We start from the raw sequence: 22,194 nt of genomic DNA, 5'->3' as shown, positions 1-22,194 counted from the left end.
AAGTGCACATTTAAGTGTTAATGATTGTGTAACTAAAGCTAATCCACCTCAACAAAGCAAAAACAATGAAGCTTCAATTTCAATATTTTCTAATCTAACAAATAAACTTGTTAATGTGTCGTCCCTTGTAACATGTAACAAGCATGTTATGAGATTTATAAAGGTGTAATTACCTCTTCGTACTAAAAGGCTTCATTCACCGTAAACGCTGCTCTCGCCTCAGGTCTGGTGGACACAAGTCTCCTCTTGTTTTGACATGTTCCTTTATTATACTTCTCAATGTTCTCACTTTAATTCTGACTGCAGCAGAATGTCGTTAACGCTTCTCTGTCTCATTACTAATCTTATTAACGATCGTCTTATGAGGGCTAACAGGACTTTAATACCTGTGAGTCCTCACTCGGACGGTCACAGTCCCCGGCTGAGACAGCAGCGCCACTGACTGATGTTTGTCGTGTGTAAAAAGCTCAGAAATGACAAAAAAGGGAACTGAATTCTAGAAAATGTGAAATGTCAGAGGAAGTCAGTCTGAGAAGTGACATCAGACAGAGACTATCGAGAGAGAGAGAGGAGACAAGAGAGGCCAACAGCAGCAATCCATCAGAGTCAAGCTGTATCAAAGCGTTTGCTCCGTATGACCCAGCGCTGATGTGACAGCCAGTGAGTGGGCGGCCACTGGTGACAGGTCGGCTTCCTGGACTGGTCCATTTAGTCCCATACCAGCAGTGACCCTGAAACCGCATCCGCTGGCCTCACACTCCACTGCACAAGCAGGTCAGAGCACACAAACACACACACACACACACACACACACACTTACTGCAGCGGATCAATGGGCCAGACGTTCTGTGTGTGACACACTAACAGAGCAGCCGATGCTCTGCTGTCATTCTGCATCACGCTCCGGCAAAAGCAGCTATCGCACTTGTAGAAAAACAGGAGGATCATGTGACTGAGGGGGATCTCCTGGATCATCAAGAACTGAACTCACCAACATGACCTTCTCCAACCTCCTCGTATTGACCAGTGAAACTGCTGAGGTCCAGTGACCCCCCGGTGTCAGGACCCACCCCCTTACAGGGCGGTCCGATGGCGACTGCCCCCGACCTCGGCACCGTCAATATATGGACATGAGCTGCACAGAGCAAACCTGAGTTATGAGGCGCTCGTTTCACCGCAAAAACAGAGTCGACACGCTGAACCCAAACTTCCAGAGTCAAATCAGGAAGCACAGAGGGAGCACGAGGACCAGAGGAGTCCCGATACCTTCAGACTTATCAGTCCGGACAAATTAACACTGAGAAGAAGAAGAAATGGATGAAACAGGAAGAGGGGAGTTGTTTCAGAAAGTCCTAGCTGTGCTCTGAACGGTCCAGCGTCCCCGCTGGCAGAGATTGAGATGTTCTGAGGCTCGCTGGGACTCCTGTTGCACTTTAATCATGACAATGACGTAAATACACTCAGATACTCACTGCGTACAAGTCATGCATCGTAACATTTTTTTCTAAGAACAAAGAAGAAACCACCTTTAAAATGCTCATTTTCTTGAGGGGCTTTGGTGTCATCGCCCCCAAACAGCAGCCAGTGAGCCAACAGCACCTCATCTCCTCAGCACCTATGATCCATCCCTCGCTCCCTCCACCTCCGTGTACGGATTTATTTTGTCATTTGATTACAGTCACAAGATTTCCTGCCTTCATGTGGTTGTAATTCCTACGACCACTTGATGGCATGCATGTAGGCTGACTCCTGTATTCCTGGTTATCAGCTCACTCTTCCCGGGAAGAAAGGCTGAGATTCCGGATAATTCTTCCAATATTTCTGACGCTCCTAAATCTTCCTTCAGAAAACACAATGCTTCGTAAAGAGGTGACAAATATTTGTCAATACAAACATGTGGACACTGAAGTTTACGGCAAAGCAGAATAACCGCTGTTTGTTGGTGACTCCTCCTGATGGACTGGCGGTTGGTAAACATTAGCAGCAGTGACACAGCGTGCGAGGGCTCGAGCGCTGCTGTTAGCAAACACGAGGGAACACGAGAAGCTCTTTGTTCTTCTGCTGCTGGAAAACTCAGGAGTGTTGAAGTCACTGTGAGTTAAACCCTCACCGAGGCTGCAAGTTCACGGCGCTCCCTGCTCCTGCCGCTTCATTGTCTTCTCAGCTTCATCTGCTGGCTGAATCCTGCTAAAGGCCATTCATGGCGCCATTTTCTGTCATCATCGCCTCTTCAAGCACCTCATCAACTCACAAGGAAGTCGATGACATGAGTGGAGGTCTTTTATGGAGCCCCACACAAAGAACGACAATGAAGCCCCTTTTGTGTCTGTAACAGTTCCAATGAGGTAAAAATCAATGTGACCCTCTCGTCTGAGTCATCGCCATGAAAAGAAAACATCACTTTGCTCGCCGGCAGTACACAGCGCTCGCCAGGCAGGCGGCCATGTTGAACCAGAGAGCGGCAGCAAGCCATCGCTCAATTCCCTCTTTAGATTCAACGCCCGTATTGACCACAGTCCCACACAATAGAGCACTCCCAGACTCACATTTCATGCCTTGAATGTTCTGGTTGTGTCAGCCGGACCACCAACGTGTGCCCAAGACAGACGGCCGCCTCTGCTACCAAGAAGCGCTCCACGTAACACGTATGTGACAGAGCGCCACCATTTTGGAGGTCATGGGGTTTGAGGTGCCTGCTGCATTTGTGTCTTCTCCTGATTTAGGGTTCCATTGCCTTCATTCCACCTATGAGCTCTTGGTGGACGGGCGTGTCTGACGTCTCTCTGATCTCTAGCAGGTGCAGAGGACGAGAGGTTCTTGGTTCAATCAGAACTGAACCTGGAGTTTGGGTTCCCTTTAAAAACACAGCATCTGCAACAAATTCATTTCCTGTTTCCTGCAAAAACACGCAGACGAACGCCGACAGGCTTCATTCCCTGCAGCAGAGAGGCGAGAGGATGCAAATGACCACATAATAAATGACACAACTCTGAATGATACACACGCCTCACGTCTGCGTTCAGCCTTAAACACGACACCTGCAGCTGCCAGCTCTCATCTCTGGTGTGTGTGTGTGTGTGTGTGTGTGTGTGTGTGTGTGTGTGTGTGTGTGTGTGTCAGCTTGAATAAAGCAACCATGTTCTTGTGTGCATTCAAGTGCATGTTGCATGCATGTATGCATTTGTGCGCATGACTTTTCCTTCGGCATCACACACACACAAAGAGAGAGAGAGAGAGAGAGAGAGAGAGAGAGAGAGAGAGAGAGAGCGCCAGTGGACATTACTGAAACACATTTCTACATAATGCATGAAAGACCACAACACACACACACACACACACACACACACACTGCAGTCTCTGTCTGCTTGAGTTTGTCTCCCATCATGCCCTGGGTTACAGTAGAGAGGGAGGGGAGATGAAGCTCCTTACACCCTCCTCCTCCTCCTCCTCCCACCAGCCTGTCATCAAACAAGGCAGCCTTAGGTTGAATATGGGGAGACGTGGAGGCACCACAACCTCTGAACACAGCACACGTCAGAGAGTGTGTGTGTGTGTGTGTGTGTGTGTGTGTGTGTGTGTGTGTGTGTGTGTGTGTGTTAAAATGATGTGGCGGTACCACAGAAACTATGCAGCCGTAAAACAACTACGATCCTTTCAGAGACATATTTACAGGATCAGCGACATCATGTGGTGCGGCGCCGTGGTGGCTGAGGCGCTGACGGGACGTGACATCACAATCTTTGACGACTTGTTTAAAGACAACTTAAATACTTGAGAGCGTTGTTTTATCGTCCTAAACACGTAACCTAACATGTGACAAGACGGCGGAAAACCATCCGTCAATACTACAATACTACAGTACTACAGTACTACTGCTGATGTCATTTCTGCTTCAGGACAATCAGCTGTGCTCCGCTCGATCCGCTCAAGTGTCTGATCCAATTTCAGCTCCGCAGGCGAGGAGTCATGGGAAGGCAGAAGGTTTCAGAGTGACTCCAGCTGTCAGTACAGAATTAGGAGGTTTGTTCAAATACCGTCTATGAGGTCGAGTCTCACCACGTTGACCCGACCGATGGTTTCCTGTCTGTGTACAAGTACACGCTACTGCTACACATTTGCACCACATTCAGGGTTAAAAACCTCACGATTCCAAGTTCTACTGCAATGAGGACATTGCAAATGTAGTGTGGATAGATATATATAATATTTAGTCATTTCAGCTGGTTTTTGATTTGGTGGATAAATTATGTTTTATGACAAGACTTGACATCTATTGAAGTTAAGACCTGTCGAGCAGGTGTCGCTTTTCCTGGCTGGGAGTCACAGCTGCAGTTCGTCCATCAAACATCATGACAAGAGAAGTCTCTACATCTTCACCTCATCTTGCTTTTAGAACCCACGTTTTAAACTCTCCAGGAAGACAAACCTCCTAAACGATGGTCCGACGCCGCCTGAATCTGAATCCTATGAACAGACAGAGACAGAAGTATATTTATGTGCATCTGTGTGAATCTATTCCACATTACAAGCCTGCAGTAAAAGAACCCCACCAAGCCAACGGCCTCATGGCCATCAGATCCACAACTATCGGGCCGAGATATTGGCGAAATGTTAGCATATGTTGGTGACGCGCATAAAATCACACAATCAGAAAGTGAGCTGCAGCTCTACAATTACACTAAGTGCAGGCTGCCGCCGGAGGCCGTGGACGCTGCTGGGGGGAGAAGCTTATGACAGGTGGGTGAAATACAGCTGATCGTAAGTCAGCCAGGCAGCAGCTTCCAGCACCGTGGCTGGGCTCTGGCCCGCCGTAGCAACGGCTCCACCTTGATTATCACAGGGAGGTAGAGCACACGCTAGGTCTCTGAGCCCAAAAACATGAAAACACAATAAATATGAGAGCTAATAATGTAGCAGGGATCCTCAGAGGGAACGCCGAGACGCACAAAATGCTCCAAAATGAATATTTTAAGTGCTGGCACCAAGGGACGAGTGAACTAAACTCCTTGTAAATCCTTTACCACTTAGTATCCATAAAACATGAGCTAACCAGAGTAGAGCGTGTGTGTGTGCGTGTGTGTGTATGTGTGTGTTGGGGGGGGGGTTATTGGGAGATAATGGATAACAGCCAATCACACTGGCCAGACTCCACAGCCTGCCAAGACTTCTCCTGCTTGGGTAGAAGAGATTCTGATGCTGAAACCCAAAGGGCCTCTGGTTCCATCCTCACTTCAAGGTGTCTCAGTGAGATACAGAACCCTTAATTGTTCCCACCCTGGGCACAGGGAACACACAGGCCAGTGCTGGTTCCAGGGAACAGGGAAGGTTGTGTCAGGTGAGCATCCGCCGCAACAACCTATGACTGATGAGCAATGATCCGCTGCAACGACTTCTAACAGGAGAGTTAATGAAATATTTGAATTGACAAATTTGTTCTTACACATCAGAGGACTTCTAGCCCTATATTTAGGCTTACAGACAGGAAGAAAAGCCTGATGGCTAATTGTGTACCTCCTGTAACTGTCAATCATTCTGGCCACAAAGACTTACATTCAGAGGTCCACAATAGATGTCCAGGCCAAAGACTTACTAATAGGCCCCAGGCTTTGTTAAATGCCTGTACGACTAAATTGAGGGCTAAAAAAGTCACATCATGTGTAAGAACAAATTTGCCCCTAAAATAAATGAGGCCCATTATTCTCTCCAAATTAATTGCTGTTGATTTGGGAAATCAGATAACAAAATCTATTTAAATTCTTTCTCCTGTAGCTCCTCCCCCCGAGGGGAGTCGTGATTTATAGGTTTCATTAGTTTTCCTCTTTCTCAAAGCCTGAAAGGAGCTCACAGAACAAAAGACGAGTCTTTTCCTTCACAAACTGACATCCTCGTATATTTAGACAGATATTAGAAGGAGCTCAGCACAACACACACACACACACACACACACACGCACGCACACACATCCACATGTGAGCATGTCAGGCAGGAAACAGGTAAGCTGCAGGACGGCCCCCCGGCGGCCGCCAGCACCGCGGCTGCTGCCTTGCATCTGTAGGGCTGATTCAGAGCAGCTAGCAGACACTCCTCCGCTCCACAGGTGTCGTCCTCAAAATAGTTCTTCCAGGACACACGTCACCAGCGCCGCTCGCTAACCTGACACTGCAGAGCCAAAGGTGAACTGATGAGTGTGCACGTATGAGAGCGCAGCATCAGTCAGCAGCCCTGCAGGAGGATGCGTCGCTGCAATGCAGCATCAGTCGTGTCACACGTGGACAGCAGAAATGTTGGCGCACATGCTGACGAAGGTGAACAAGGTCACAGGCAGACACCAGGTGTTGAGTGTGTGTGTGTGTGTGTGTGTGCGCGCGCGCGCGCATCCATGAACACGTGTGTTAGTGCAGCGGGGACAGTACCAGTACCACTACTGATGGAACTTCTGTTTCTGGTTGATCTCCCGCAGTCGCCTCCACCAAAGAGGATGCAAAAACTATGAGGCAGGTACTGGTTCTCCAGTTACTGGTTCTAGAGTTACTGGTTCTAGAGTTACTGGTTCTAGAGTTACTGGTTCTACAGGTACTGGTTCTACAGGTACTGGTTCTCCAGTTACTGGTTCTAGAGTTACTGGTTCTAGAGTTACTGGTTCTAGAGTTACTGGTTCTACAGGTACTGGTTCTCCAGTTACTGGTTCTAGAGTTACTGGTTCTAGAGTTACTGGTTCTACAGGTACTGGTTCTCCAGTTACTGGTTCTAGAGTTACTGGTTCTAGAGTTACTGGTTCTACAGGTACTGGTTCTCCAGTTACTGGTTCTACAATTACTGGTTCTACAGGTACTGGTTCTACAGTTACTGGTTCTACAGTCACTGGTTCTACAGTCACTGGTTCTACAGGCACTGGTTCCTTTGACGGTCAGAGCTGCCTGCAGTGGGAGCCTCAGTTTGGACGCAAGCATGTTTGGCAAACTGAAAGTCTTCATACTCGCGTCTGATGTTTGCTGGACTTTTATTGACACATTGGAAGCCGTGGAGCAGAACGTGATGCTGCTGGTTCCACTGCCGGCTGGTCCTCTGTTCCTGTTTCAGCTGTGATTCTGTGGGTAAATTGTGTTGAAGGTCACGTGACGCCTGTGAATGACTCCTTTCACTGTTGTTATTATTATCAGTAATTAATCAGCTTACCTACCTGGGAGGAGCCTTACATGATCCATTTGGTTGGATCATTTTCAATATTAGGTAATAAAAGATGCATTATTCTATCACGTTTTATAAGTTCAACATTGCATGTAAGGTTTTCAGTTCATAACAAAAAAGTGTCCTTGTCCAGACTCTGTGACCATAAATCCAAGGGTGAATTTATATTTTAGCTTCTTTCTTTTGACACACTGGTCAGTCAGGGAGCAGAGTCTGGGCCTCAGGGAAGAGCTGCACCGAGAGGCCTCCTCCTAGGCAGCTCAGTCAGGTGGCTGCTGGTCCAATGTCAGCCCCTGGGGCCCACCTCGGAGCTGCACCGTGAGGCCCTGACTACCTACCAACGTAGGAATATTATCACTAAGAGTCTGTTTAAGGTCATAGAAGCGCACACATGAGCACAAACACACGTGCACACATGCACTGAGTCATCATGGGATATGGCGTTCAAAAAAGAGGAAGCCCACTGGTTGGACAAACACTCCGCCTCACTGATTTTTGAGACGGCGTGTCCAACCCACACACACACACACAGACACACACAGACACACACACACACACACACACACACACACACACACACTAGCAGTGCTGGGAGATTCTTGGTCTGAGGACAACAGTTCTTTTTTGGCTGATGCTGTCAGATCGACTCAACCTCACAGATGCATAGAGCTCAGCGGAATCACACACACACACACACACACGTACAGACACACACACACACACACACACACACACACACAGGGCCTTCCTCAAGCTCGGGAGCAATGAGGTAAACATTGGGGGAAAAGGAAACAGGCGAGCGAGCAGATGTGTATTCATTTCATGCGTGTATTTGGGGTGAGGGGAGGTAAATCACAGCCATGAGTCAGGAGACGGAGAGACGCGAGGACAAAAGGGTTCAGGACACGGCGAGCGGGCAGTGATATCACAGTCGCCGCAGCACACCAGAGTCACTCGGGCCACCCCTCCTCCCAGCGTGAGTCAAGCGTTCCCCTAACCCCTCCAATGACATCACTGTTTCATTCATGGTACTAATATGGTGTTAATCTACCCAGGTGGCTCTGCTCATAAGGAACTGGAAGGTAGGATGATGAATGAAGTCCGGCCCAGCCTGCAGCATCACAGCTTCCGCCATGTTGGCTCAGAGAGACAAACCTCGCGGAGGAGAGAAGGAGAGACCATAGCATGGCTTCTTCACCCGCACACTGGATCCCTCATCAATGCTTTGCTGCACGAAATCTGGAAAATGAAATTTACGTTCATGACTTCACTCCTGTTTGATATTCATGCTGAGGGGCCCAGAGTTATTTCAGTTTGACGCTCCGTCCTGTCCTAATTCCATCCATGACAGAGTTCTGTCTTACATTAAGTGCGATGAGATCATTTTTTTCTTGCTAGAAATGAAATGAATACACTGATATGACCTGGGTCGCTGCACTGACGAATGTTCCACTGCTTGGTTCCGTAGTTTTGAAGGATACTCACATTTGTAGTTTTGAAAACACACTTGCAGGAGGGAGAAGCATCTCAGTGAGCTGGAGGCTCCTACGACTGAGAACCTGAGAGGTGAAATACGGCTGAAGCATCACGTGTGTCCTCTCGTTCTACTTCTCTAAGAAGGAACAAAGTTGAATTAACACGAGTCTCACAAACCACATGAGAACGTGAAAAAAAGTGGAGGAGCGAAATGGTCAGAACAACAAAAACAGAATGAGTATCAAAGCATCGAAGACGCAGCAGCATGTGCTGGAGACGATCTCACGCCTGAGCGGCAACGAAGCTCCTCAAAGGTCTGAGTTGTTCCACTGCTGCTGTCGTGGAACCGATCTGGTGTGTGTGTGTGTGTGTGTGTGTGTGAGTGTGTGTGTGTATGTGAGCGAACAAAGAAACAAAACTGTGTGTTCCGTCACTAAAGAATCACTCCCATTCCAGAGAACGTGGTGGAGTTCTACCGCTGCTGACATGTTCTGTCCTGCCGCTACCTTGTTCTACCCACCACAGAGAGATCAGTCCTATTTTTAGAAAGCGCTGAAAGCAGCTCAGACAAGCAGAAAATATCAAAAAGCACACAATATATTTGCAGAGCTACCAAGCAAAGCCATGGCGGGGGGGGGGGGGGCAGTTATTTACAACTTAAAGTGAGCGTCAACTTGTCGGGGATGCCAGGAGAAGCTCCCGCCTCTCCTCCGCCTCCTTACCAAGAGGAGGGAAAGCAGCTCCATGTGAGCTCCTGGTGTTTCAGGGATCAACATGCCTGTGAAGGGCATTTAAGGGCTCTTGTAGCAACACGCAATAAGATGAGAAAACAATGGACTCTCCTAACAAGGTCGCCGTCCCAGCGAGGGCAGGGAGACTGAACCAGGATGCAATTCTATCTCGCCAATATGCTATTTTTGTATCAGCTGAGGTCAAACAAACTGACGGCGTTTGAAATCCAGCCGATCTCTCCAAAGGGAAACAGGCCCCCTGCTCCACAAGACGTGACCAAAAAACAATGAATACACACAAAAAGGCAGAAATATCTGAGTGTGTTACGATCTGATTCACGAGGGAGAAAGAAACACACCAGCAAGCAGACTGGAAACAGTGACCAGCTCAGAAAGACACGGATTTAGTAATGAGATGCTTTCACCCTTGGGTGGTGAACGCAGAAGGTCACGGGTGGATGAGAAATACGCCGACCAGCAACGACCTTCAGGCTCACCAACATTGTGCAAAGACAGGCACGCGCGCGCGCACACACACGCACACACACACACGCACACGCACACGCTTTTATAAATGCCAGTGTGCATGGAAGAGATAGAGAGCTTAAACATAAAGAGAAGCAGAAAATAGCAGAAAATAGAAAAAAAGAAAGACGGAAAGAAAGGAGTTCCAGACAAAGTTAAACATTTACTTTCCACTGGAACGTTCCCATCGCTGAGATAGCCGGCACCTCTGGGTGATGCAGGCCCGGCAGCAGCCGTGACTGGGAACCAGAACAAGGCTGGAGTCCTCCTCTTATCTGGGATTAGAGGAACTGGTGCCAGTTGTTGAGGCCAGGCCTTGGATGATGCAACATTACAAAACATCAAAGCCATCTAATCAGTATGTGATGTCATCATAACGGCAATCCTGTTCGTCAGCTTTGATAGGAGCCGCTGTGATCGTGACAGACACACAGACAGACGTCCTGGGCTGTCATCTCCGTCCCTTCAGAGCTCTGGGGCTTTCGTCCCTGTAATCTTCAAAGGTATTCAACATCCTGTCATCTCAGTATTTGGTTCTGACTCTCATCTCAGTGCATCCTGCAAAATCCTGTCTGTCATCCAAGTCAAGAACTGTGACAGTTCTGCCCCTTCAGACCCCCGGACCCCCGACCCTCTGAGACACTCAGCCCCTCTCATGGATTTATATCAGTCACCACACGTCACATCAGGGCAGGTGTAGCAAGGAGGACAGGTAAGAAGAATTCACTGACCAAAGCAGAAATGTTCCTCTGGAGTTTGACAAACTGCTCACACGCAGACAAGCGGACCGTTGGTTTCTTACAAAGATGACATCATCTAAGATGTTTGCTTTTTATAATTTAATGAATATTCAAACTTTCAAAACTCACGATACCTCCCATCTGGGCTGTACTGAAAATGAGACAGCATCATTTCAGAGATGTCTGACTTTGAAACAAATGCCAGCGTTTGTCTGGGTGGAACCTGACAGGTTAAAGGATGAGACGGAGGCCAGAGCCAGCGAGAGCCAGAGCGGCAGGGACGGAGGCAGAGATGAAGGACGGAAGCTCGGGGAGCATGTCTCCGTTTAAACGCCGCCACAACTTGCTACCAGATGGGAGGGTTAATGAGCAGAGAGTCATGCCTGAACACGACACCTCAGTGTCGGGTACTACCAACAGGAAGCACTGAGAGACCAAACAGGGACCGTGTGTGTGTGTGTGTGTGTGCGCGTGTGTGGGCTCTACAGTGTGTGATGAGGGATTGAAGTCTGAAGCTAGAACCTGCGTCACTGGCAAACACCATCTGGGTGCTCAGAGGAGCGTGGACACCCAATTTCCTACATACACAAGCACACCTCCTCCAGGGGGGTTGTTGAGGGAGAGGAGAATTTCTGCATCTTCCTGCAGCTTCTAGGACTTAAGGAGGCGACCCGTCAGGCCTCACACTGGCGAGTGTTAAATTCAACACTATGCATTATTAAAACTCCGACCATGAATAATCCAAAGTCTGTGTCACATTTATACGCCTCATGACACAACATGAATTATTTTCTGTTAAAAAAAACAAAACACTGCATAACCAAACAGTAACCTTGAAAGTGACGCCGGCCAGAGTTGAGACTCGTCTGAATAAATGTTTGAGCAAGAAGCTGCGAGCACTTGCAGGCTGACAGGATCACCTGGAACGGCCCACTCTCCCACCTCCAGGGGACGCGAGCTGTATCCTCCACTGGCTTCACCTGCAGCTCCCCTCCAGACGCAGGAGGTTTTCATTCACTGCTCGTAGTCACACCAACAAAAAGTAACTGTGAGCCAGGAGCAAGAGGCCAGGACATTGGCAGCAGTGGTTCTGGATGTTGTAGGCAGACATCAGGCCATTTGGGATGGAGCTGAGATGGGAAATATCTCAGCTCCAACATCACCAGCTGTTTCGCCTAAATTGTGGAATGTTTGGTGCTGTACAAAGTGAGCTGTGAAGCATCCCTCCATCATCCATCCATCCATCCCTCCATCATCCATCCATCCATCCCTCCATCATCCATCCATCCATCCCTCCATCATCCATCCATCCATCCCTCCATCATCCATCCATCCATCATCCATCCATCATTCATCCATCCATCCCTCCATCATCCATCCATCCAGCATCCATCCATCCCTCCATCATCCATCCATCCAGCATCTATCCATCACCCATCCATCCAGCATCCATCCATCCATCCCTCCATCATCCATCCATCCATCATCCATCCATCCATCCCTCCATCATCCATCCATCCATCATCCATCCATCATTCATCCATCCATCCCTCCATCATCCATCCATCCCTCCATCATCCATCCATCCATCACCCATCCATCCAGCATCCATCCATCCATCCCTCCATCATCCATCCATCCATCCCTCCATCATCCATCCATCCAGCATCCATCCATCCATCCATCATCCATCCATCCATCCATCCCTCCATCATCCATCCATCCAGCATCCATCCATCACCCATCCATCCAGCATCCCTCCATCCATCCCTCCATCCATCATCCATCCATCCCTCCATCATCCATCCATCACCCATCCATCCAGCATCCATCCATCCATCCCTCCATCATCCATCCATCCAGCATCCATCCATCACCCATCCATCCATCCATCATCCATCCATCCAGCATCCATCCATCCAGCATCCATCCATCATCCAGCATCCATCCATCCATCCATCATCCATCCATCATCCATCCATCCCTCCATCATCCATCCATCCAGCATCCATCCATCATCCATCCATCCAGCATCCATCCATCATCCAGCATCCATTCATCCAGCATCCATCCATCATCCATCCATCCAGCATCCATCCATCCATCCCTCCATCCATCATTTCTCCATCCAGCATCCATCCATCCATCCATCCAGCATCCCTCCATCATTCATCCATCCATCCCTCCATCATCCATCCATCCAGCATCCATCCATCATTCATCCATCCATCCCTCCATCATCCATCCATCCCTCCATCATCCATCCATCCATCATCCATCCATCACCCATCCATCCAGCATCCATCCATCCATCCCTCCATCATCCATCCATCCATCCCTCCATCATCCATCCATCCAGCATCCATCCATCCATCCATCATCCATCCATCCATCCATCCCTCCATCATCCATCCATCCAGCATCCATCCATCACCCATCCATCCAGCATCCATCCATCCATCCCTCCATCATCCATCCATCCAGCATCCATCCATCACCCATCCATCCAGCATCCATCCATCATCCATCCATCCAGCATCCATCCATCCAGCATCCATCCATCATCCAGCATCCATCCATCCATCCATCATCCATCCAGCATCCATCCATCCATCATCCATCCATCCCTCCATCCATCCCTCCATCATCCATCCATCCAGCATCCATCCATCATCCAGCATCCATTCATCCAGCATCCATCCATCATCCATCCATCCAGCATCCATCCATCATCCAGCATCCATTCATCCAGCATCCATCCATCATCCAGCCATCCAGCATCCATCCATCCATCCCTCCATCCATCATTTCTCCATCCAGCATCCATCCATCCATCCCTCCATCATCCCTCCATCCAGCATCCATCCATCCAGCATCCCTCCATCATTCATCCATCCATCCCTCCATCATCCATCCATCCATCCCTCCATCATCCATCCATCCAGCATCCATCCATCCAGCATCCCTCCATCCATCTTGTGGGGCCGTTGTTCAATTCTTTGCCAAGGTAACATTGGAAGGGATGAAGTTATTTTCACGGCCACAAACTGGTGAGTCTTACAGAACACTGGGAACCAGTGGAGGCGGAGCCAGCCTTCCTCACAAGGATCCACTGTCTGAATGCCGCCAGTCGAGTCCCAGCAGCTCGTCTCTGCTCTGAGGCTGAGGAGACCAGAGGAGGCGGTGGGGGTCAACGTCGGTCTCTCTCTCCCCGGCTGCTCCAGTACAGCTCAGTAAAGTACTGTAGCGTGAATTTGTTCAGCCCCTGTGTTTAATTGCTTTCCTCTTCCAGGAAGCCTCCCTGCTGGCCCAGACTGACGAGACTCAAACACTGAGCTGTCCTCTGGGACGCTGTTCAGCACAAAAATGTACCTGCAGCAGGATGACCCTTAACCGAAGGCTTACCAGTAACTACACATGACCCACACCACAACCCAGCTAGAGGTCCAGGGTTGTAGAGACGGACGGATACACGTGCAGGACCCTGGCAGGAGAGCAAAGAACTTCAAGGTCGTGTGAAACTAACAAAGAAAAACTACACTGAAAGATCACGAGCTGGAAAACACAATCAGACTGAAGAGAACAAAACTGCAACAAGCGATTGATGGAACAGACAAATCATCACACAGCAGGAGACGTGTGGAGCACGAGGGTGGGCTGCCAGCCAGCCAGCTGACCACGGCAGGGAAGGTTGTTCACTCGCCGCTCCGTCCCGCCAAGTGTTGGAGCATCAAGAGTGGGAAGCTGGTTTTACTTCAGTTTTCACTCCATTAATGACAGAATGACACCTGAATCCCTATAAATTCCCTTTTTATGTGTTTGGGACGAAAGTCAGCAACATTCAGCACCAGAAAGAAGTGATGGCGGATCTCTCGAGTGGGGAGGGAACGGATCTCATCACAGCTCCTCTGCTCCTGATTTGTTTGGATATCAGAGTCAAGTGTGTGACTTTTGGAAAACTGGTATTTTATTTGAGGTGACTGGAGTGAACCCATCCGTCATTTGTGTTTCATACGTTGGAGTGAATGACCCAAGTGACCTTTGGCAGGCAGAGAAACACGCAGTGTGGTTACATCACGCCAGACAACGCCGACTGGTGTTCGTCCAACTAAAACTGGACTTTGAGAGGATCGACCCTCTGGAATGACCTAATTCATCAACGTGTGCACGACAATAACTCCTGGAGGTGTAAGGCCAACAGATGCCAGCACACTGGAAGGTAGCAGAGGGGTTAAACGCCACTCTTGTCCTGAACGCCACCACCTGCCTCTCCAGCGCGCCTTCCCTCCGTCACGCTCCGAGCAGCTCTAGAAGATGAATCTTTATTGGTGCGAGCGGTGGAGGACAGCTGGACCTCTTCGCTTCTGTATAAATCTCCATCGGAGTCCGACAGCGGCAACTCTGACCTCATTACAGCCAGTAACAAGAGTTATCAACACTGTTGGCGCTCAGGATTTATCTTCTCCTTCCCCTCTTACTCACTCGCTCCTTTGGCCACAGGAAGCAACCCAGAATGCATTGAGGCGTATCAGGTTTCTGCATCAGACAAGGTGAAACGAAGGCTGCTATGATTTTTTTTAATTGACAGGCCGTTGACTATGTAACAAAGTGAGGAAGTACCAAGCAATAAGCAAGTCCAACTCTCCTGCTGATTACTCAGTGAGTGAGCAGGTGAGAACACCTGGGCGTTGATGCAGGCTGTGCTTGCTTTCTTATTTTCTTCAAACTCTTCAACTGTTTCACCCTCCTTTTGTTTGCTGTTGTGTGTTTGCTAATTTTGCTCTCCTCCCATTTTCCTGACTTCCAGCGCAGTCATTTCCTCCAGGGACCAAGCTACCTTACAGTCCCACATGGGGGGCCGGGGGGGGCTGGGTCCAACATGGAGCTCTTTGGTTTCTATGCAGTAACTAGACAAACTCTATTCCCTGGTGGTAACCTATCCACATTAATGAGAGGCCCTGTGTGTGTGTGTGTGTGTGTGTGTGTGTGTGTGTGTGTGTGTGTGTTTACATTTTACATCAGGCTGGGCTCAAACCACAGAAGAAGAAAAATCCCCTGAGCTCAGCTCCGTCTCTCCTGTCTTTTCTGTCGTCTTCAGTCCCATCAATCACACACACACGTCTAGTTTGAGCATCTAGCGTGGAGACGCGCCATCATGGTGGACTGTGTTCGACTCTGCTCAGTCACATTTGATGGACATGAACATACAACTTGGCATTTATGACGATCTTTTGTCTCACCAGTTGTGCGGCTCCTGGTGGGGCAACAGTGGCCGGTTGGTTGGCTGAAATGTAAAAATGGAGTTTTCTCTGGATGTTGCGAGACGTACGTGAGTCAAAGCGCTGGTCCAGCTTCCACCCCGCGTTACTAAGTCTCTCTAAGCTCCGTCTATTGAAGGAAACACTAAATACAGTGACGGACAGGTAGAATGAACTGATGCAATGCGTGCGTGTCACCATCAGTCAGGCTTCACTCTCGCACGTAAACAGGAAAATGAAACAATCACTATCATCGAACAGCCATGCAGGCATTCAGACCCTGCTTCAAAAGCAAATGATCACAAGTTCTTTAAAGCCATAGGAGAGCAGCAGGACATGCAGACCAACAAACTCTCCTCTCAGTGCATCCAGATGTTGAAGTAATAAAGCAAAACAGACGCAGACCGGCATCTTGCGTGATGCAGGTTTGAGGAACTCTGGATGTTCTTCACCAGGAGGAGCATCATCTGGCCTGGCTGCCTCATTAACCCACTCTCAGACACCCACAGAGGCAGGAAATAACCCTGTGAGGGGGCAGGACGCATGGTGGGCAAAAGGGAAAAAAGGAGAATGAAAACGAGGGAGTCACTACAGGTTATAAACTCCAGTTTATCATCTAAATCTGCCATAGTGGCTTCCTATTTCAGTTCAACACTAAATAGAGCACACACTCATGCACCAGGGATTTACAGGAAGTGATGCATGCAGGTACAGGATGTGATAAAGAAGACGGGAAATTGGTTCCAGCTGACAGCGCGACACCACCAGACCTCTCAGTGGTTCGTTGAGCGCCACAGACGACGCACGCTGCTCCGTGTTGCGGCTCGTCCACAGTCAGCGATCTTGACTGTGACTGAAGATTAGACACGTTAGATTAGAAGTTATCGTTCACAAGCCACCTGTCAGAGTCGTGTTCAAGTCTAGCCTGTCAACCTTTAGTGAGTCACATGACTGTGCTTTGACTAAGAGGAGCTCGAGTTCTTTCTCCTCTGCGTGGTTTTGGGGTCTTCGTCGTTCTAACTAGCAGGAGCCTCTGAACAGGCTAGCAGCAGACATGACGGTAACAGCAGCACATCCCAGATGTGAGGAACCCATACGGCGCCAGGACTGGGCGAGCAACTGGATAATGATGGATTATACTGGATGATCATTTTGAGAGTTCGTGAAGAGACATTTTGTCGTTGATCTTCGGTCCCAGTCCAGATATTCTGGATCCACCAAGACGTCATGGAGGGGAAAACATTTCTTCGTGGATTCTGACACCCAAAGATGAGTAGTTGATCAAAAATGAGATATTTTGGTGAGGATTCACTTCACTTTGTCGTTGTGCCGAACATCGTTTGCCATGTCAGAGTCACATTGAAAACCAGCAAGTCAAAAACAACAGAGCGAGAATGATTTAACCTTCTTCATGAGTTCAGGAGCATCGTTTGGCTCCGCCTTTTTTAAAAATGTAAACTCCCGGCGTCATGACATTATGTCTCACCTTGTTTCACTTGTCAGCTGACCGCCGTGTCACAGTGTCACCTGGGCCCCTCACATCTACATGTCAGCTGTGTCAAGTGAAAAGATGTTGAAATCTTCACTCTTCAACAGTCCACTCTTTCTTTTTATCTGCATTCATTTGCATTTGGCATCGCTGATAATCTGACAAGTCAAACATTCCTTTCATTTCTCCCACACTTCTCCCACCAACCTCCCCCTCATCCCCTCGCTCTTTCTCCTCCGTCTCCTCCTTTGTTTCCCTTCCAGAATCAAACACCTCATCCAGCGGTGTCCCAGCCTCCTCTCTGGGCCATTAATGTGCACCATCATGCAGTCTGTTCCCACAAGATCAGGCAAGTCAGCGGATTTACTGGGAGACGAGCAGAGGGGGTTTAAGATCCCCAGCAGGGACTCAAGGACAATTCATTATCACCGCCAGGGTGCGATGGGGTGGGAGTGTGTGTGTGCGTGTGTGTGTGTCTGTGTGTACGGGGGTTGTTGAGGTTGTCTATAGGACCATCATTTAATAATATGAGTTTTGATTTTGTGACTGAGCTGAAGTGAGAAGCTGGGAAATGTCAAGGGCATCGCAGGAAAAAGCTGCACGCCTGTTTTCTCTCCAAATCCACTGCAAGCTGTTCCAGAAAATCAGCCTGACGTCAGTGAATGTGCATCTGTGTGAAAGAGGAGGGCAAAATGGCCTTCCTAAACATTAGAGTGAGTGTGTGTGTGTGTGTGTGTGTGTGTGTGAGAGAGAGAGAGAGGAGGGCAAAATGGCCTTCCTAAACATTAGAGTGAGTGTGTGTGTGTGTGTGTGTGTGTGTGTGTGTGTGTGTGTGCGTGTGCGCGTGCGTGTGTGTGTGTGCGCGTGCGTGTGTGTGTGTGTGACTGGAACCAATAACCCACCTACAGTGATTGCACCATCGTTGCAGGGTCAAACTCACTGGTGCTCATCGGCTCCCGATGCCGACATGTCACCTGGTGGGCGAACTCATTTCGAACCCTTTAGCCGTCGTGGTGCTACAGCAGAGTCGTACTTGCATGTTGCTCTCACACAAACACACAGTCAACACAACTGTCACCTGCTTCGACACCACAACTGGAGCAGGAACACTGCCCTCTCACACAGTCTTACAGCTGCTCACCGCTGCATGTTGGCGCACACCAATCAGCTGCAACTGCAGTGCACAGTCAGGCACAAGTCAAACCCATAGCCCTACATAGGCTTCTCGGACCCAAAAAGTAAGACTCCTGAAACCAAATCTGCCTCTTCTTAATCCCAAATAATCCACAATCACTTTGATTTAGAATTAAAATTAAACTAACACTTCTGGTTCGACGTAACTGTGAAGAAGTTCAACTGAATTCAGTTACAAACTACAAAATATTTGGAGAGTAATGTGCATACTTCACAGTGTGTATTTGAATACCGTAAATTGAATCAAGTATCTGTACTTCATGAGAGTATTTGTTTGGAAGCGTGTGACTTCCACAACACTAACTTTCTGAGAATAATCCTGCACTTGACTCCATGTGAACCATGAAGCTCTGAAGTCTTAAATGTGACCGTCACCCGCCTCCACATCCACTCATTTACTTCTACACACACACCTGGTGCAGTCCTGTAGCTTCACAAGGAGCTCATTCATCCCATTCAACATCTTAACGCTGCCATGTCAAGACACATGCAACCCACCTCTGAGGTCTAAGCTCTGAGTTGCTACTACTAGTCACCAGGTTACCAGCTCTCCAACTAGTACTTTGAGTGTGAACCAGTTAATCTTCAGTTAGGATTCTTACTTTTACTCAACTGCAGCTGTTAGCGTGAGCTGCATCGCCATCTTCAACCCATTACTGGTCTGATTGTGTAGAGAGTCATTAAGCTACTATACATAGGCAGCAAAAAACCTAACTTCTCCCAATCAGCTCACCCCCCCCCCCCCTCCCCCAGCAACCAGTGAGGCTTATCTGCAGGGCAATAAAAGTGCAATAATTGGCCAATCAAGTTGCAATCAGGGGCTTTTCTCTGGTTGCCTGCTGGAGAGTTGCTGAGGCCATCCAACAACTGCTATGTCAAGATAACACATGGACACACACACACACACACACACACACACACCCACACACACACACAAAGAGCCAGCGCTTGCAGAGAACTGATAACTAGTAATGATCTGCTCTAACAATAGTATCATCATTAGGTGGAGCAGTAGTAGCACAGGGTGAAAGGTCAGTGTGTGTGTGGCCTCATTTAACTACACTCATGGGGTCTATAAATGTTGTCTTACAAAAAAAAAAAAGAACATTCCAAGTGTCAGTGTGGGAACCTAACAACTGGGAGTGCTGGCCACAGTGTGTGCCTGCTGAGCAGCAGTAAAGATGGGAGTGTGTGTCAGCTGATTACCGAGGTCTGGATTTACCTCACACAGAAAACGGTGAACCATGATGGCGCTGCAGTCGCTGAACAAAAATAAAAATAACCCCGGAAACCATCGTTTTAACACTGTTGGCTCAGCAAGGACAGAAGCGTCCCAGTGGGACCCTCAGTTCCACTCTCGGATGGTGATTTGACTCTCCGATTCAACACAGATAATCTGCTCATGAGCCGGGGAGATTTCAGCATCCTGATTGGACCCTAAATCTGCCGGTGCGATTTAGAGGTGAGACGATGGGGATTTTTCACACCAGTCCAGTGGACACTCAAACCGGACCCACCAGGCAACACCAGACATTTAAAACTACAGTCCGTGTCACACCAGTTCAACAAGGGAAGAGGAGGCTCGAGGAAGAAGGCTCAGACCGTAAGCTAGCCCTGAGCCTCCGCTCATTCACACACTGCCGCCAACTCTTTATGCACAAGCCTGAGCAAGTTTCCACAAAAGGCAGTCAGAACGTCCCCTGAAGTTACTTGCTGTCATGGCAGCGAGACTCAGCAGACCAGAGTGGCGAGCAAATGCTAGTCACTGCAACCACACAGACTTGGGTAGCCAGTGAGCTAATGCTAACACTGCAGATACACAGACTTGGGTAGCCAGTGAGCTAATGCTAACACTGCAGATACACAGACTTGGGTAGCCAGTGAGCTAATGCTAACACTGCAGATACACAGACTTGGGTAGCCAGTGAGCTAATGCTAACACTGCAGATACACAGACTTGGGTAGCCAGTGAGCTAATGCTAACACTGCGTATACACAGACTTGGGTAGCCAGTGAGCTAATGCTAACACTGCAGATACACAGACTTGGGTAGCCAGTGAGCTAATGCTAACACTGCAGATACACAGACTTGGGTAGCCAGTGAGCTAATGCTAACACTGCGTATACACAGACTTGGGTAGCCAGTGAGCTAATGCTAACACTGCAGATACACAGACTTGGGTAGCCAGTGAGCTAATGCTAACACTGCAGCCACTCAGACACGTGAAGCACTTCGGAAAGACTCTTCATCTTCGAGTGTTGTTTCTACTTGTGCTGGAACAACAGTTGTACGCGGTGACTCTATGAGTCATTAACCCAGCTATGAACAACTCAGAGCAGCCATTTTAGCTGAAGCTACACCTCATGAGTCCTGGAAGTCATGTATTAATATAATCAATCCTTTTTTCAAGTGAACTGTTCATGATTTTGCACCCATTAATCATTAGCATTTTACCTGTGAAAACGATTCAACTATAGAGTGAAAGTTTCTGGCACATCTCCTTTTTCAGGTGAGAGGTTAAAGGTGAAGAGGTCAGAGTTTAGAGTCCTTCGGTCCGAGGCCTCCCAGTGCACGTGTTCATTAAGCGCGGTGTTCATTAGCGAGACGTCCGAGTCCTTCTGAGGTTTCTCCATCCAGCACCTCACCTCGAATCCAACGACCATGAAACCAGAGCAGCTAATTGTTTGGACACACCTCCACATCCAGCAAACGCATCGATTGTTTCTTTGTCTTCAGGCGTCCACAGAGGGGCTTGACCTCGTCACAGCTCATCTGGCTGTTAATTCGCTTTTCCGTCACAGCTTCTGATGTTATTTGGAAAGTAATTTATGTTCATAATGCTGAATTATGTCATTATCATTAAGTGAAAGATTATTGTTCCTCTGCGTTGAGTCATCGCTCTATCATTCTTCATTATTCCTCTCCACAATCTCCGCTGTGATGATCGGGGAACTGTTCCATCACGATCAAACACTCAACTGCAGTTCTGACAAGCTGGAATGTACATTTACTAATTAATTCTCAAAAATTACCTGCTTTATCGAACTTATTATGTGTGATGACCGTCAAAACAGCAGCTTATATTTAAGTATATTTTTCTAACAACGTTCACATCGTCGGGAGGGAGCAGCTCCAGGTAGTCAGGTTAGCTGATTCTCGTCTTCTCCTCTCACTTCGATTCTGCTTGTGCTTCTTCTTACTTTACTTCATCTTAGGAAGCTTTTCGACAACCGACCAGATGAATTATTTAGCATCGTGGAAGTTTTGGTTCCCTGAAGTCAAAGTCAATGAGTTTTCTCTAAGTTTGTATGAAATAATGTCTGTGGTTCACACAAGCTTCAGACATTTTAATCATGTTTTGTTCTAACTTTTCATTTTTTCACAAATTACATTTTTGCAAGTACAAAAGAAAGTACAGAGAAAAGGTACTATTAGAATGAAGTTATTAGAACAGGGAAGAGGTACTAGCGCTGCATCAATTGTGGTACAAAAACCCATCGTCCATGCGGATTGCTGAGGAGAAATTAGCGGTACTGAAGTTTTACTAGTGGCTTCCGCCACCTCTCGTTCCAGGGAAGCGAGTGTCGTTCCA

General features: G+C 48.3%; 1 protein-coding gene across 8 annotated transcripts in view; it reads right to left on the bottom strand.

Moving 5' to 3' along the window:
• Nucleotides 1-22,194, bottom strand: part of gria4b (glutamate receptor, ionotropic, AMPA 4b) — an 87,840-nt gene that overhangs the window by 49,727 nt on the left and 15,919 nt on the right. Inside the window, exon 1 of one of the 8 annotated variants that reach the window (XM_086227083.1) lies at nucleotides 174-318. The exons of the other annotated variants lie outside the window; for them this stretch is intronic. The gene's annotated coding sequence lies outside the window, so the exon portion shown is untranslated. Of the gene's footprint in view, nucleotides 1-173; nucleotides 319-22,194 lie in introns of those variants that run through there. 8 annotated transcript variants of the gene reach the window in all.

The sequence above is a fragment of the Aulostomus chinensis genome, chromosome 15, assembly GCF_037954235.1.
Source record: "Aulostomus chinensis isolate RoL2024-O1b breed Wild chromosome 15, RoL_Achi_v1.0, whole genome shotgun sequence".
Lineage (NCBI taxonomy): Eukaryota > Metazoa > Chordata > Actinopteri > Syngnathiformes > Aulostomidae > Aulostomus > Aulostomus chinensis.
The sequence above is the reverse complement of the archived record's forward strand: the minus strand, read 5'-3'. Positions and strand labels throughout refer to the sequence as shown.